Consider the following 18,690-nt stretch of genomic DNA (forward strand, 5'->3'; position numbering starts at 1 on the left):
TATATGCACAAACATGCATATATCTGAATTAATTTACAAGAAACATAAAATTTTCAGGCCTAGAGAGAAATATGGAGTAATATATATCAAGAATTTAGAAATGATGGAAAAATACCAAGGCAAATTTCACATACATCTTTTAGTTACAATGGGTAATTTTTACTTTGGGAGGCATTTTAGTGTGTGTCGTGGGGTGCATTTTCAACTACTATTAATGTTAAATACTACCAACTTTGCATTCCTTAAAAACAGGGATTGAGATGCCTGTCTTTTGGCATTTGTTTGAGTAAAAGCAATTACATATATAAAACGCATGGTATATATTTGGCTTTCAAATTCACAAACTGCATTATTATCAAGCTGTTATTCTCAACTTTTGTTATGATGAAGACAATTTTATAATCACAATCATTCTCAAATACTTTGCAATTTATTTTTGTAATTCTTAAAATGATTATTAGAATCTTCCCTTATTTTTCTCAGGATTTCAGGAGTTTGTAATCTCTATGGTTCTAAGTGTGTGCTGAACATATACTGGATAATAATTATGTATCTACCTGTTACAACTGGCACCCTTAAATCCACTTCCAAGGGGGTCAGTCAACTATTAAAAAATTCAAATGACTATAACCAATTTGTAAGTATTGCTTAGTGAAATTCCAAGGTTTTGTTTTTCTTGACCTTCATCTCTCACAGGACTCTAGTGTTCACCAAATACTCATTGTATTCATTCAATCAATTATTCATGTCATCATTCATTTTGCCATTCATATCTGTATTCTTTCACCAATTACAGATAAGCTATAATTACAAAACTATAGCAAAAGAGTTTGACAACAGCATCAAAGTATAATTCAAAAATGGAGAAATTAAGGTAGAGTAACTTAGAGACTAAGCTCAAGATACATGATTTATTTCTATATAAAAATCACATTTTCTCACCGTTTTTGAAAAGTTGTCATAGCTGCATTTTGTATAACACACCATTAAAAATCTATTATTTCAGCTTGCACAGAAATAGCTCAGTAACTTTTAATTTTTTAAATTGCTCTGCCACACCCATAAACCAGGTTTAGTCTTCCCAGTCAATGAACCAGTATAAATACTTTGATAGCGATAAAGCATGAACACAAATCATAGATATACTATGCAGGAAGCTGCTTTTTACAAATTAAGAATGAAACAACTTCAATGAGAAAGGCTACAGTGTAACAGATAACTGGTAGAACTTTTCAATTAAGAGCTATTTCTTTGTATAATCTGATTTTCCTTTACTATTTTTTTCTACACTTCTGGATCCAGAATAACACTTGTTTGTCAAAACCAATGGTAAAATATCCTATCTAATAATAGACAAACAGGGTAATTGACCATACCTTCGCTACGCCTCCCATTGACTAATCAGCGAGATATGCAAGTTAACCGCCAACAAAGATGGCGGTTAATTTGCATACGTAGGCGCGAAGCGGAGCAGCGAAGGCGCTGAAGGCGGCTCTGGCCGGAGCAGCGAAGGCCTGGGTGCCAGGTGCCGGAGGAAAACCGGTGCTGGCAGCCAGGGGAAGGGAAGGTCTATTGCACGAATCTTTTCATGCAACAGGCCTCTAGTTATACAATAATTAGTTCAACCACATGTTCACATAAAATTTATGTAACTGAACCGTTGTTGATGGATGATGTAATTTAACATGTTAGATGCCTTAAAGACCATAGAGTGAAGTCAATGAGATTCCTCTGCTTGACTGAGCTCCCAGTCATCATCTACCTTCAGCTTTCAAATATTAGAGAGCTGACATCTCCGTAAGCAGCCCATTTCATTCTTAGGATGGGCATACTGAGCTCACTATTTAAACCACACTTTAACTTGCATATAGGTAAACTGAAATGTCTGTAGAGAAATTTAACCAAGATGGTCAGGAATAATAATAAGAGCAGAAGATATAAGGGATGATTGACTTAAAAAAAATTGAACATGAATATATTTTCCAGTGTTTTAAGTAATGCCACATAGAAAAAATATTGAAAGTATTCTGTATAACTCCAAGTAAAAATCCTGGCATCCAAAGATAAAAATCATAGGACGATCTCTTTGTAAGGAAATTCTAACTAGCTAATAATGCTCTATTTCCTCCCAGAAATTTTAGATGCCTTATCAATAATGCCTGTATCATCATTTGGGTTTCTTATTTAATCCTTGAGATAGGGTGGCAGACTTCTATAGCATATCACTGGAGAAAACCTCTTAATTTGGCATTATTAACAATTGCCAGTTATATATTACATATACATAACTTTATTACTCCATAACGTATTTCCCCCAGTTATATAGAAGGATGGCATTGCAGGATTTTGATTGCCCTGTGGGAATCCAGAAATCTGTCTGTAGCAATTTTACAACATCATCAACCTAAGAAATTAGTTAAATCTGGCTATACTTACTATTAAGGGACTAAATGCCAATGGTTGTTGTTTTTTCTATAAGTGATATTCAATATATTTAGAAATGTATTTGCATATTTTCTTGGGATCTATGTACCATTTATTCATCTTTAGTTTTCAGATTTGAATGTATTTTTATTTGTGAAAGCCAGGGCTTTTTATTTAATTATTATTATTATTTTTTACTTTTCCATTTCTGATTCCTTTCTAGTTCTCTGCTCATGACCTTTTCATAGGAAATAATATTGCTGGGGAAATGTAATTCTAGGGAAAGAATATTCCAAGATTAAGTATTCCTTCCTCTTTTCCTCCCTCCCTCTCTTCCTGTCAGTTCATACAATGGCTGGCTCCTTCTTTTCCTTGAAATTTCTGCTTAGAGTCACTTCCTTAGTAAGACTATCCCTAACTCTAAGCAAATATCCAATCACCTCCCTTTCCCCATTTTTGCTTTTATTGAATTTATCAAAAGTTGAGATTTTTTTTGTCTTTAAAAAAAAAGGTGCTTATAAATGTTTACCCTCACAAAATGTTTAAGTTTCATGATAGCTAAGGTAGTTTCTATCTCATTTATCCTTGTGTTTTTTGCATTTAGCAAGTTCCTGAGGTGTGTGTTTGAGTATGGTTGGACATTTGGATAAATATCAGTGTACACCTCCAAAGTTAATTAACTTTTAAATTTACTCATTAAACACATATTTATTGAGGACTCTTTTGCCTGGCCTGTGTTTGATGCTATAATTCCAAATCTACAGCAGATCTAATAGAGTGTCTATTCAAATATGAGTGAAAAATGGAGTCATTGATAGATTATGCCAAAGTGAAATTGAATATTTTACTATCTAACCAAACTAATTACTTTTACTCCCAAAATATTTGAGTTATTCTTTTTTATTCTCAACCTGAGATATCTATTTTATTCTCAGAGATTTATTATAGAATATCCAAAACCTAAGTCATAATTGTTTTCATTTTTGTTTGTATTATTTATGAATAGTATTTAGAAAATAATGATACACTAAGTTAAATTTCTTACTTAAAGCAAAGAGAAAACATCTATGAAAATCTATAAGTAATAAATATAATTTTTAAAAGGAGTATAAGGATTTTTATATAAATCTAGTCAGTTAATGACCTGTTTCAAATACTTGTTTTACATCAAAGCTTCAAATATGAAAAAAAAAGAAAAACTGCTAGAAGGTGACTGTGAGAACTTTTCCTGTTTCTAAGCCTCTAGTCTTTAAAATAAGAGACTTGGGGGGATCTCTCTTGCTATAATTAGGGAAAATTTGACTTCTGTCTAGATTAGAATCAATAAAACAGATTAAAAAGTAACCCTCCAAGTTGCACATTTATTGGGGACATATCTTATATAGTGTGGAATTTTCCTTCCTTCCTAAAGATCCTGAAATGAAAGGGAAATAGATGCCTACTGACTAATGCGGGAAGAGTACCTTAGGCATGTATTTCATGTGATAATTGCTTTTCTTTTGCATTTAGGAACTACAGGCAAAAGCGAGATAAATGGAGCTGCCTTTAGTGCCCAGAGGAAAAGCAATCACTATGCTTGTCAGGTCCATGAACATTTCCCCCGTCCTGGGAAGTCTTTAAAAAAATAAAATCATCATTTGTAATACTTTAAACAATTAAATAAATAAATAAATAAAATAAAATCATGTTGGTGGCTATCTTGTACTGCACTCAATTCAAGTTAAGTTGTTAGATTTTTCTCTAAGAAATGTCAACCACTGCCATTACCAAGTATCTGACCAGGTCACATGGAAAATGAGCATGCTCACACTATGCTATCTGCATTTGTCAGAGACTGAGCTAAAAAGAAAGACTGACAAGGATCTCATGGATATTTATTCTAGTTTCACCTGGGGCAAATTATATTCATCCTGCAAACTCTTTGACCACAAACCATTCTCTTGTGCTGCTTTATATGCCTCTAAATTTTAGCACAATACAGAATTTTATCATTTAAAAGTGTAGACCAAATGCAACTGTGTTTTTTGTGTTTGTTCTGGGTTTTTTTTGTTTGTTTGCTTTGTTTTTTGTTTTTTTTTGTGTGCATAGGCTGGATGGAAATTTGAAGGAATCTGCTTCATAAATATTAATGGAAAATTGATACAATTAGAGACGTGCTGTTCTGTTGAGATTATAACTAAACTTCTGATTTTGGTTACTGTAAAGAAGAAAGGGGTAGAAGGAGAGAAAGTATGAGTGAATGAGATGGTAATTGGGTTTCTCAGATTGTTCTATTTAGAAAATGTTACATTTCAGAGACTCTGCTGCCTTTCTTTTCAGGATAGAAGGTTAGGTCCAAGAGAGGTGCTGTGGATATAGAAAGGGCAAATTGCCTCATCAGTCATCCACTCTGCCTTCAACTACTCTAACAACTCTCATTCCAGTACTCAATCTAAGGTGCAGACACAGGCCAAACTCAAATCCTAAGCTATACAAAGAGCAGAATATATATTTTAGACCAAAGAATTTGGGGGAAATTAAAACAAAAACTATTTTTCTAGCCCAATCTATGTTTTCAGAATGAGTTTCTCATGATACTTTCTTAGTTCTAATCATCTATTCGCCAATGCTTGCTTGCCTTTTGTGATTGAGTTCTTTCTAATTTAGTCATTTGTATCATGTGACGTTTCCAGTTGTTGCAAAGGGCTATGAAAATTACCAAAGCTATCCAAGAAACATTTCTTATGGACTATATAACTTTATCTGCTCTGCTTCTACATTTTTATTGAAGGGTGGTGATATCACCTGAAAATGACATCAATTACAGTGTATGTTGTGTAGATTTCTACTAAAGATGCCAGCTTGATGCCTAGAGAGATGTAACTAATTAATTCTGTGAATATTTATTGAATATTTGTTAGTACACTTTTACATTACTAAAAATTTATCTCCCACAAAGGAACTTTTTATCAATGTTTTGTCTACTGATATTTCCAAAGGACCCACAACTCCAGGAATATCCAACATAATTAGTTTTATAATTTTCCAACTATCTTTGGTTTTTATAATATTTTATATTATTTGACTATGTTTCTATTTTTCACAATATTTTTCTTGTCACAGGTTTTCATTTATTGAGAGACACAGAGAAGCTTACACAAACCATATCCTTGCTATATCTGATCCTATTAAATTCACTGAGCAGAGGAAGCAGTAGTGACCAAAACAGAGCAAGGATGAAAACAAGGGAAATATCTTCATTACTTTCATCTCCTTTTTCAAATGACTGAGTCTGATTGTATTACTTTTGAATTTTTATTTGAAACTTTTGTTTAGCTCCATATATGAATGCATTTTACATGGAGCTACTTGTTTCATTGTGACTGAAAAAAATAACTTCCAGGTGATATAGCATCAATGCCAAGACAACATAAAAATATAGACACTCCTGAAAGGAACTAGCTTAGTAAATGAATTTCATAATAATAAAGGTATGCATGTAAATTATTTAACAAAGCATAGAATTTGTTTAGCTCAAGAGGTTTTCCATTGGAAACATTGGATATCATCAATACAAGTATCTGTGGAAAGAAAGTGGAGCTCTGGACTCCAGATGGGAAGTGGAACCACTGCTCAGTAAAGGTTGGCTTTTGGGCAGTAACAGCTGAAATTAATAGAACAGAGTAAACAGCTTAAATGCCCAATTGTGACTATGTCTCCTGGAACTTTGTTTTCAGAAGATTAAGTACAAATTATCATAACTAAGCTTTGCTTATTATTGCTCTTTGCTTATAAACTTGTTTTGCATTTCAAAAATACATAATCAGAGTTTTATAGAAAGATAAAGCTGAAATTGTACTATGAGCTCTCAAATCCAATATGCTTATTCTAGAGGTAAAGACACTGATACTGCTGTGTTTACTTTAATTCTGCAAATGTCAAATATGATATTAAACACTCTTCAAATATATGTTTATTCGTGCATTCAATATGTATATATATATGTGTGTATATATATATACACACACACATATATATATATATATATATATATATATTTCTGTTTCAAATTTGTTGCACATATCTTTCGAACAATGTAGTTTATTTATTTGTTGTATCCTAAAGGCAATTTCTAAATCTTTCTATTGTCCTTGTTAAATAGGTACCTGACTACATATGGGGGAAAAGATGGACAGTGTGGCTACGTAACTTGTTTTCAAAACAGAAAATTCTATTTCAAGAGCACACACTGAGCCTATGTTGCTCTTCAGATAATATTTTATTGGAATACTACCATAAAGAGTTTGCCTTGTGGTATAACCACAGAGACTACAACAGAAATCTGTTTAGATAGCTATCTATGCATGCTGCCAGCTTGACGTAGGACCATTTGGGATAACTGACTATAAGGAGGCAGTAAGAGGCAGTAAATACCCTATATTTTTTACATGCAATTTATTTTGTGGGTTAATTGTGAAAAGGGGAAAAGAAGTAGAAAAGCAAAAGTGCCAAAAATGTTTTGGACTATATTTTTGTTACTCTACCAAGTCTTTTTTTTTTTTAGACTATATCTTGAAAGAATTTAAATCTGTATTTCATACCTCTCTTGAATATAGCCTATGCTATAAATATAAAATGTATGTAGGTGAAAGATGTGATTGGCAAATCTCCCTTTTATTCTAATACCATATCAGGAACTTCCCCTGAAAGTTGGTATTTATAATGAGTGTAGTTACTCTTTGTCAAGGATCATGGAAAACTGAGATTTTAATTATATGGATGCTTGCTCACCTCTATACCCCTCTTCAGATACCTCTAAAGTTATTGGCAATCTACATGGGTTTTTATCATCTGGAGAAAAAGAATCTCATTCTTTGGCAAGATTGTTGCTCTTTCCCAGCTATATATACACTTTCTAGTACTGTGAAATATTTCACTTGCCTGTTCCATTTTTTTTCATATCCAGTTTTACATAGATATCTAGTTTATTCCCTATGAAAATTATATTGGTATACAAATATTCAACTGTATGAATTAAGGTGGAAGGCTTACCAGCTTGCTTGCTTTCCCCCCACCCCCCTTAATGGAAACACCTGGCTCTGTCCCTGAGCATGGGAGATTATGCAGATTCATTTTTGATAATATTATATAGACCTAGAGTTCAATATGGAAAATATGGAAAAGAAGTGAGTGAATACCACTGGCAATTGGTATGAAAATATAGAAATTGACCTAGTTTATAATCAGTGAAAAGCAGAATATGCATTTAACTACTTTTTATTCCAGTAGGCTAGGGAACATACTTCTTAATTATAAAAGTATATGAACTTGACTATCTCCAGCATATTTTTTAAATTTTAGGCTAGTTTTTTTGAAAACCTTGTTACTTTCCTGTTTTTGTATGTGTCTGTGTATGTGGAGAACAAATAACACAGACCTATAGGCATAAATGCAAGATTTCAGGGATCTTGGAATACTAGAGTCTTTTTGTCTCTAATCTTTTCTACTAACTACCTCTATTTCTTTTTAATAAATTACTATAAAGAAGTGCATAGTAAAAGACTTATTATGCCAACATCACACATCTAAGTCCTTTTTAATCCATGTAAAAGAAGACTTTTCTCTCTTCAATTTTAAGAAGGTTAATTCATGGAAATCTCTCTAGGACATTTTAAAACCTGCAGTTCTCGATGAAGAAAGACTTGCAGCCCTTTTAATTTTAGAGCTGTGCCAGAATGTCCATAAATAATTTCTACTCTCACAAACCAGAGTGCTAGGAAATGTGCGGACACTGCAGATTTTTACTGTTTTCTCCGCTTGCGTTCATATTACAATAAATGAGAATAGATTTTTAATATCCATTTCAATTACATGCATTAACTGAAGCTGTGGGGGTAAAATTATAAACTTCCTATGATTTGAGACACTGGAGAGATCCATATGCTGATGTGTGGGCAGAACATTCAGTATTTCTGCTCTTTTTTTTAGAATAATTTCAAATATTCTAGGGATTACTAAACGTTTATAGAGCCTTCAAACACCATTTTGTTAGTTTTATAGTAGCTCTTTCTATTAATATTTTTGGAAAGATAATTCATTTCAATTAAAACACTGAACTGAGAGAAAAATTAAGCCAAACTGACATGTACATGAACAGATTTAGAATATGTATTTCTTGGCATTCTTTCCCCCTCAATAGATAATTAACATGAAAATGCACTGTAAATCTGAATTATAAAAAGTTGTATTTCTATCCACAATCAAAATAAATCTAATATTTAGAGCAATATGAAATTTCATGAATATTGATTTGCCTATGTCTAAATTGATTTTTTTTATACTGAAGGAGTTTAAAGATGTAACTTTCCACAGCATATACATTTTGGTGGGATATATACCTGTATATTCACAATATTTGGCAATGCACATTATAGATACTTGCCAAAAAGAATTAGAACATCAATGACGAAGTTGGAATGGTTTCTGAAGACGTAAATTAATGGAATTCTGCTAGAGACATAAAAGTTGTTTCCCTGCTGTTCACATCTGTTGCATCCTGCAAAAAAAGAGAGAATGTTATGTGAAGAGCTGATGCTTGAATCGCTGATTCTTCCTGATTTGTGCTGATGATAGCTGAAGCTGCAATCTTGGCATCTTCCACTGCACATTGTCATCAGCAAGGTGGGGAACACATCCCTGAATTAAATTAGAAGTCAATGCGAAAATCTGATTTGTTTGACAGAAATTTCCATTCTATTCTAATCTGTAGAAATGCGACTGTCATAAAAGTTATTCCAGCACTATTTAAAAATATTGCTCAAGGTAAACTACCTGCAAAAAGAAAGTAATCTTAATAAAGCTTTCTCAAAGAGGGGAAAATAAATAATAAATATCACCAGTCAAGGTGAGAAAAAAATCCTGGTCAGAGCCTCAAATTTTTGATGGAGGAACATAATCAAATGTTCTACAAACTTTGAGTTTACAGCCAATTCTAACTCACACTAATTTTCTTCCTTTCCTTATCTCTTTCTTTTTACTTTTCAAAGATGGTTGCTAGTCTTCTATCTCCTTAAGAATACAGGTAGGGTTAGTGTCAGAAATGAGCTAAAAACATTTACATATATTATATCAGTTAATACTTTATTCTATGGTTTAGATACTATTTTTATTTGCATTTTACAGATGAGGACACTGAGACTTAAAGAGATTAAATAAATTGCTTCAGTGCTCCACTAATTTGTGTAGAGCTAGGATACCAATTGTAAGTCTGTCAAGACAAAACCTTCAAGCATCAGTGGTAAGAATGTAAAGGAGTAGATATAGAGAAAAACCAAGAGTAAGTCTTAATATGATGTTGAAAACCTGTAAAGAGGGATGTGAGGAAAAAAGAGATGATCGAAGTGACTCCCATGTCTAGGGATTTCTGTAATAGGAAAAGGGGTTAGAAAGAGGAGTTTCTGTAAAATGAGGAATTGAGAACGAGGATTATGTGGGACAGCCAAATTCTCACCTCAAGGTCATGAGAAACCCTTGATCTTGAAATAGAGACAGGAGGGTAATAAAATTTATGTGGCATTGGAGCTGTTGACATAGATTAGATCATTTAGCATATTTATAAATAAATAAATCTATAATAATAAGAGTGTAACATGCTAATTAGACTGGACAATCTTCCGGACGAAGCCGGGGCTGTGAGGGAAGCCCTGGTCCCAGGTGCCTGCCAGCAGCCACAAGGAAGCCTGGGTCCCAGGTGCCAGAGGGAAGCTGGTGCCGGCAGCCGGGGGTAGGAAGGCCTACTCTTGCATGAATTTCATGCATCGGGCCTCTAGTAAATAAATAAATAAAATATATATATATATATATATGGCTAATATGCTAAGTGTCCGTTCAACCGGTCACTATGACACACACTGACCACCAGGGGGAAGACCCTCAACGCAGAAGCTGCCGTGACACTCACTGGCCATTTACAGAGAAATGGCACCATGGACCTGGCGGCCACAAAGCAACATTTGGTTCCCCCAAGTGGGACATAGGCCTTGCCACCATCTCAGAGCAACTGTCCACCAAATCACATCTGACGCTGTTGAGACCCCATGGCCCAAAATGCAGCCCACAGCCCAGCCCGGCCTGGAAATGGTCGCAGTGGGTACTGGGTAAGGACGTCATGTAGTAATGCCGGCTTCCTCTCCCTAGCAACTAGCCTCCTTGGAGTTTCTTCAGCCCAGGAACATGACTTGCTTTATAGCCAGGTGCAAACATTTTACGCTTTAACCAAATGTCTGTGAAGCGTTTTCCCGTGCCTCATCTCATTTGATCCTCACAGAAGTCCTGGAGTAGGTATATAGGAGGCTTGGTGGAATCCTATTTCCTTTTCATTAGCCAGAAAATGGAGATTTAGAAAGCTTAGGAACTTGACCAACTGAGAAGAAGTAAGAAATGGTGGAAAATGTTCTCACTGTGCAGAATATAGTCAAACACTGCTACAGTTAAATATTTTACCCTTTATTCTCCCTGTGTGATCTATAATAATAATCTGCTTCATGTTGATATTTACTGCTGTGTTGCTGACAATTACCTGAAAGAGAAGTTGGGGTGATTCACTGGGCTGGAAAAAATTTAGCTAAATCAGAAAGCAGATCTAATTAAGCAAGTTTATTCTATATCTATAAAGGGCTAAGTTGACTCGCACATGTGCGATACATATAAACCTCTCACTGGCACCAATCGCACTCGTGTGTTTCCATCTGTCATTGTCGATCATGAATTTGGTTGACACTTCTATTATAGAGAAAGGGCTAATAGCGATATTAAAATATTTCTTCTAATTAATTTCCTTTAAAAATAAAATAAGTATAAAGATAAGTATAAAGGTAAGAGGGGTAAGTAAAGTAGAAAAAGAGCTGGCAAAGATACTGAGAATAAAGAACTATAGTGGCAGGAAAAGAATCAATGTCCTGAAAATTATTAAAAGAGAATTTAAAGTAAAAGGGGATGGTTACTAGTATTAAATGCCACAGAGAAATCAAGTCAAGTAAAGATTAGGGTTGAAAAGTGGCTATACAATTTTAATATTACCAGATTATTAGATAATTACTGGGTGAATTAGAAGGAGATTTTCAGGGTAGGAAAAAAATGAACATTAGTCTCACTATTTAAAAAAATAGTGAGACTAGACTCTTAGAAAATCTGGACATAGAGAAATGAATGTAGGGATGATAGATTTAACAATAATCTTAATGTATCATCCATAAAGCCCACTTAGAAGAAAAACACATGGAGGAGGGATTTGAAATCTTAAACCCCAGAAGTTATGAGCAACAACTTATTCATTTCAACCATATGAAATATAGGTACTATATTTTATTTCTGCTTGACTTAGGTGATAAGCAATAGGCAGAAGTTTATCTTGAATTAAAGATATGCATATATGAAAACTAAGCAAAAAAGAGCAACATTAATTCCAGAAGAAAATAAAAGAGTAGAGAACAAAGGGCTAAGCACAATTACTACATTTAGAAGGAATCTTGTCTTGATGCAAAACACATTTAAATGGAAACAGCGTTCCTAGACTGGACACAGAAATAATTCAGGATGGAATCCAGGAAGAATGCTATGCTTAAAAGTTAATGATAATCCTAAACAGCATAATAAAAAAAAAGAAAAAAAGAAAAACTGTGAGAAAGGATATAAACAAAAGAGTCACAGAGTAAGTAGTACATATTCCTCACAATTCTAAGAAGTTTTCAAAATTGAAAAGAACTAGCCCTTCAATTTCTAATGAGACAATACTGAAGTTTTGTAGTCATGAGAAGATTGAAAGAATCATGTTAACCTCAGGAAGAAGAGATAACTAGTAGTGTTGGTACCAAAGGAAGATGATTGTGGGTACTAGGGTGGGATAATGAATGTGTGGGAGCATTTGCCTGGCAAACGAAGGCCATCCTCAAATCCCTCAATCCTCTTTTAGTTATTTGTTTATTAGTGTTTACTTTTATCAGTTGTACTTGCGCATAGTAAAAAGAGTCAAATATTCATATAGGTTTATTTTGAAAAACATCATTCCACTGAAATTCTTTCTCAGCACTAATTGCTTCTATTTCTTGTAGCAATGTCTCCAGATAATGGCTTTCTATTATTACTTTTTTGGGGTTTGTTAGTTTTGTTTCAGTTTGGGAGATTTGTAGAGAATAAGTGCTTAGCCCTTTGATCTTTCCCATTTTCTCTACTCTTTTATTTTCCTTCTGGAATTATTGTTGCTTTCTTATTTGCTGAGTTTTCATATATGCATGTCTTTAATATAATAGAAACTTTTGCCGATTACTTATTACCTCTGTCATCTCTTATGAAATTTTGGTGCATCAGGTAGCATGTGAATGAAATCTTCATGAAAAAGTCTCTTTTAGAATCATCTCACCTATGATAACCTGGATGCCCCTTGTATGTGAACACAACTATTATTCTTGAATCTCTCCTCCACTTCATCCTGAGGACTCTTTCATCACTCTTATCCTTCATTCATTTGTCCATTGTTTCATCTATTCATATGTATTGACTGTGTGTGTAATTTGTTAGGCACTGTTCTAGGTGCTACCTATATGCCAGAGTGGGGAAAAGAGAAACAAATTCACTGCTCTCATTGGCCTTATATTATAGTGAAAACCCAAAGAGAATTCCCTTTAATAATATTCTCCACCTCTACGCCTGATATCAAATGTGAAAATAAATAAATAAATAAATAAATAAATAAATAAATAAAGGAGATTCATACTGATGGCATTTTGTGGTGAAATAAGTGTTTCATTGTAACTTACCATGCACTGCATAAAAATAGTTGGAGAATTCTAACAAAACTTTACTTTCCATTTTACTAATCTGTTCTGTAGTTTACTCACTGTCTGCATAGTGTTTGGGAGTCAAGGTGAAACCTCTTTTAGAAACTTTGGAAGCTGCTTAGTAAGATTCTGTTACAAAAAAATAAAAACAATAATGAACTTTTCTGATGTATGTGAACTTGGAGGACAATGGAGAATATGTATTTATTTAAATAGTTTTACTTAAATATACTTACTGAAATGAAAAAAATTTTACTAATAAGATAAATAGAAAAAGAAAAACACAAAACCTAAGCTGCTATTAATACTGTTTTACCTTCAATTATCCTTGAAATAAAACAAAATTAAAAAACAACAACACCACCACCAAAAGCTAGACATAAATTGGGATGGAAGAGAATGGTAAGATATCTTACATATTTATTTTTCCTGAATAAATATTCTGAGATATTTAGCAATTGACTCTTTTGTTTCCCATATAGTTTTCTTACTCTTTCTGAGAAAAGATATTTGCAGGTAAGTTTTTGTACCTATTAAAGTATCTCTATTCTCCAGATGCTCTTAATTGATAAGTTGGGTCACTATAGAACGTTAGGACTTTCAGAAGTCATTTCCATTATTATAGAGGAGTAATGGCATTATTATTTCTGACCTTTTACACAGGACTTGTTTTCTTTTTCTAGGGTCTTTTAGGAGGTTCTCTTTGTCCTCGGTTTTCAGAAATTCCTTAGTGAATGTCTGTCTCTCTTGAGCAGAACAATTGGTGGGCACCTTCGATCTGGACCATATGCCCCAGAGTTCAGGGAAGTTATCACTATGAATGTTAATGCATCCCCTTACTTTTTTTTTCTTCTATCCAGAAGTCCAGTTATTTTGATATTATTTGGACCTTTTGGAAAGGCATTCCAATGTTTGCTCTTTTCTCTCCTATAATTCCTTTTCTTGTCTCTTTGCAGTAATATCTAAGATACATCTTTAGCATTTTCTTCCAACACTTATTGTTGAATTTTCTTTCTTTTTAAAGAGATGTATTTTTATTTATTTTATTTGTGTGTTAATCCTCACTCAAGGATATTTTTCCATTGACTTTTAGAGAGAGTAGAGAAAAGACAGAGAGAGAGAGAGAAATATCAATGTGCGAGAGACATATCGATTGGTTTCCTCCCACACCAGGATAGAGCCTGTAACTGAGGTACATGCCCTTGACCGGAATCAAACTGGGACCCTTCAATCTGTGGACCAACACTCTATCCACTAAGCCAAACCAGCTAGGACTTATTGAATTTTCAACTCACACACCAAAATGTTAATGTCTGCAACATCCTCCTAAACTAGCTGAATGTTTCTTTGCCAAGAAAGCCTTTTCTTGTTTCACAGTTTTTGTATCTTCTCTTATCTCCCTGGTGCATTTTATTGTTGTCTTTCCTCCTCATGTAGTGATTTTCCTCAGATGTCTTCTTTCATTTTATTTGCTTTGGTCAGCATCTATCATATTAGTAATTTTTCAATATTTGAAGTTATCTTTTGCTGTTTGCTCATGTTTGAGACTACAGCACTGTAAAGCATGTGAGTGGAAAGTGCAGATATGAGCTTTATTACTGGGTAATCTCACTGGGTATTCTAGCTGAGATTTTGCTATCACAGGCCTCCTTTTCTCTCTCTCTCTCTCTCTCTCTCTCTCTCTCTCTCTCTCTCTCTCTCTCCTCTATTTCTCTTTTTTAAGGCTAAGATTCCCGATAGAAGACCCCTTTAATATTTTTCTTGGAGAGTTAAGACCTGGCTCCAGTACTTTGGTAATCCATGGAACCCAGCGAAAGAGGGGTGCTGAGTATATGTCAGCACTCTTAATATGCACGCTCAAATTTTTCCTCAGGCTGAAGTATGGTGCCTAGCTTGCTTATAATGACACTGTATTATTATTTATTCTTTAAAACTTTTTCATCCACAGAATAAATGTCCAATTTTTTTGCAAAATGGGGGAGGAAAAACACCTTGTTGAGCAAAGTTGAGAAAGGGATTTGGTTACTAGAGTGATTTTTGGCAGTTTTCAGCTAATCTTCTTTAGTATCTTCTTCTTATCCTTCACCCATGTTCAGGATTACACCCTAGTGACTTTCAGGATTGTATGCAAAACAATTAAGCTGGTTCTGAATTGTCCCTTCATAGCTTTATAATTCATATTGCTTGTTTATGTTAGATATTCCCACTCATTCATGTGCTTTCCAGCTGCCACAATTGTGATGCTACTTTTATCTTTGTACTTTTGTGGATTAATGACGAAAGAGTTTATATTATTGTTGGATTGGTAAAATTTCATTAGATAACAAAATAGATTTGCTTATTTGATCAACTAACTTTACCTTAATTTTTACTCACCTTCAGCTCTTTATAAAATGTATTGGGTAGATATATCAGTTACCTCCATTACAATGTCTGGCACAAAATAAATACTCAATGATACACATTTGCTAAATTAACTAATACATGAAGAATGAATGAATCAAGAAAACTTGACAGTCTTTCTAGTGATATTGGTAGTAAATAAAATAGTAAATAGAAGCATTAGGGAACATATGTGGAATATTTGCCACTTGCAATTGAAGGTTAAAATTTGAAAGAACACATATTTATAAGCAGTGAACAGATGGCTGTGCATATGAAGTTAAAAATAGTATTTTAAAATTCTCATTGTCAAAGACATTGGTTCTTACAGTACCAAGAACATGTAGTTAGCAAAACATTCCTATCTGATCAAAATAATTTAAACTGAAATATCAGAGGAGGGAATTCTCAAACAAACTACACACTGGATTTTGTAAAAGAAGCCTGTATACCATAAATAATCATTGCAGAGAGGATGTAAAGGAAGTACAGGTAGAGATGTAAAGATTTTGATATATATAGCTTCAGTAGCTGTTAACCAAAAGAATGCACATTTGATTAGGTTCTGCTATTTTAATAAAAGTAGGTAGATATAGGCTCATGGTCATATCAGGAATTCAATGGAATAGGACTTGTAATTGTAATAAAGCTGTTGTTTTTAAGAAACAATTCTATTCAAAGGAGTTGGAGGTTAGGAAGTACAAGGATATACAGTAACCCACAAATCCAGGCAGGGACCAAGATCTTTGCGAAACCTGACAGGACGTTTGAAATCAAGATAGGAAAACCCACTGTTACCTCCTTCCTGAAGGCGGCTGCTGGTGCTGAAAAAGGGGCCCGGCAGACAGGGAAGGAGGTGGCAGGCCTGGTGACCTTGAAGCGCCAGTATGAGATTGCTGTGTTAAAGCTCAGGGCGATGCCTTCGCCCTGCGGGACATGCGCTGTCCTCTGTGGTCCGCTCCATCATTGGCTCTGCCCGTTCCCTGGGCATTTGTGTGGTGAAGGACCTCAGTTTGGAAGAGCTGGCAGCTTTCCAGAAGGAGCGAGCCATATTCTTGGTGGCTCAGAAAGAGGCAGATTTGGCAGCTCAGGTAGAAGCTGCCTTAGAAGTGACCCCTGCCCTGCACACTCCAGGATTTTGAAGGGAGCAGCTGGAAAGGCTGTGCCAAAGGGGAGGAGGGGAGGTGACCCCAACCTGATTATTTTTGCCCTGACTTTAGATTATATATTTTTACATGTATGAATGTATCAGGGGATTCAGCCTAAATAAACATCTTTTGTCAACACCCCTCCCCCCAAAAAAGATCTAAGAAATATTTAAAGGAAAAACCAGCAGCCAAAAATATTACTATAACCATATAGATTACTATTCTATCAGTTCATATTTTAAAAGAAGGAGCAAGAAACATACAAGCAAATAAAGAACACTGCCTTAAACCTCTAAGGATATTGACAATGAGTTTAGACCTAGACACACCAGCAGAAACAGAATGTTCTTGATTTTTTTTAGTCATAAAAATAGAGACCCACAATTGAGAATGTTTACAGAAAACAAAATTATAGAAATAAGCTTTATTTTCCTGCATTAAAGAAAATTGTCTGAAAAATTGAGAATCATAGAACATCTTGCTTTAATGAGAAAAAGGAGTGAGACAGTTAAGAGTATATATGAAAAGGCTACCTAACTATAAAGTTTAATTTTATCACATATATCAAGCTTACATAAATTTACTAATAGCATAGTGTAAGAAATGAATATATATATATTATATATATATAAATATATATATAAATGAATATATATATATATATAAATATATAATATATATATAAATATATATATATATTTGTATCTTTCTCTCACATCATGGAACATTTGTTGGAAACATTAGAGAAATTATGGAGAATGGGAATAGAATCAAACAATGAATATGGGCTACAGATGGCCATTGTCAAAAATATGAATTCTGAGAATTATAAACTAAGCATAATGAGCATATCCAGAAAAATTTTAGAAATGGACTATTAAACACTAGGTATTAGAGTAATTATAAAGGATTATTAGGGGGTACTAGGAACCATCACTAATTCGAGCCATAATAGCAATCCTTGCTGAACGGATTTTACTTATTTATTTTGTTTATATTTCTGAGTGTTAGAAACATTTAAATGTATTATAATATAATATGTACAGTCATACTATTGGAAGGAAAAAAAATAAAACATTGACGAGTAGATGGATTCTGACCACTATGCCAAATACTCGTTAGTAAGAGAGTAATGGGTGGATGTCCTTTTTCTCATTGTTCTCCCATTGGTCCTTTTAGAATTTTTATCAAGATATTGATGAAGCATAAAAAGTATGCTTATTGAATTTCACAGCTCAGAAATTATGATGATGCTCTGAAATACTGAATCCTATTTTAGAATAAATTGGGAATGACTGGAGTAAAGAACACAGAAAAATCCAAGGATTTACAGAGGACCCAAACTCACATTTACAAAATAGAAACATAATAAGCATAGGAATCGGATTTTATTTTCACTCGATGTGATCTGAAGAAGCTGTCGTTCATCCAACAAGTATTTGTTGATGGACTACTATGTTCTAGAGACTTTGACCACTGAGGATCTGTTAAATAATAAACAAGAGATCTTAAGCCTGGAGGGAGAAACCTATAAAACTTTAAAGTATTTCAGTGTCTGTGGTTCAGAAAAGAGATTATACTTTTCCGTTTACTTCCAAGAGATAAGAACCAGTGACCAAAGGCACAAGAAACATTTGATACAAAGAGATACTTTATATTCATTGAAACTGCTCAGCAACAGAATGGGATGCCTAGTGAGGTTTGGGTTCCACCTCTTTCTGATCAAACAGGCCGGGTTCTTATATGGTGTGGATGTCAATCTGATGTGGAAAATGCTGCTTGAATTTCTCAAAAGACAATCTCTATTATCCCTCTCAAGACTGTATAGTTACATTATTCCTGGAAGGCGTGTAGGGAAATATATAGCATGGATGCTTTCATTTCTTTAAAAATATTGGCTCATGCCTAGCAGAAAATTGGGG

General features: G+C 34.0%; 1 pseudogene; it reads left to right on the forward strand.

Moving 5' to 3' along the window:
- The window catches only part of LOC102428101, a 121,082-nt pseudogene extending 104,320 nt beyond the window's left edge, over positions 1-16,762 (forward strand).
- The last annotated feature ends 1,928 nt before the right edge of the window (positions 16,763-18,690 follow it).

Source organism: Myotis lucifugus, unplaced genomic scaffold (genome assembly GCF_000147115.1).
Source record: "Myotis lucifugus unplaced genomic scaffold, Myoluc2.0 scaffold_286, whole genome shotgun sequence".
In the NCBI taxonomy this organism is placed as follows: Eukaryota; Metazoa; Chordata; class Mammalia; order Chiroptera; family Vespertilionidae; genus Myotis; species Myotis lucifugus.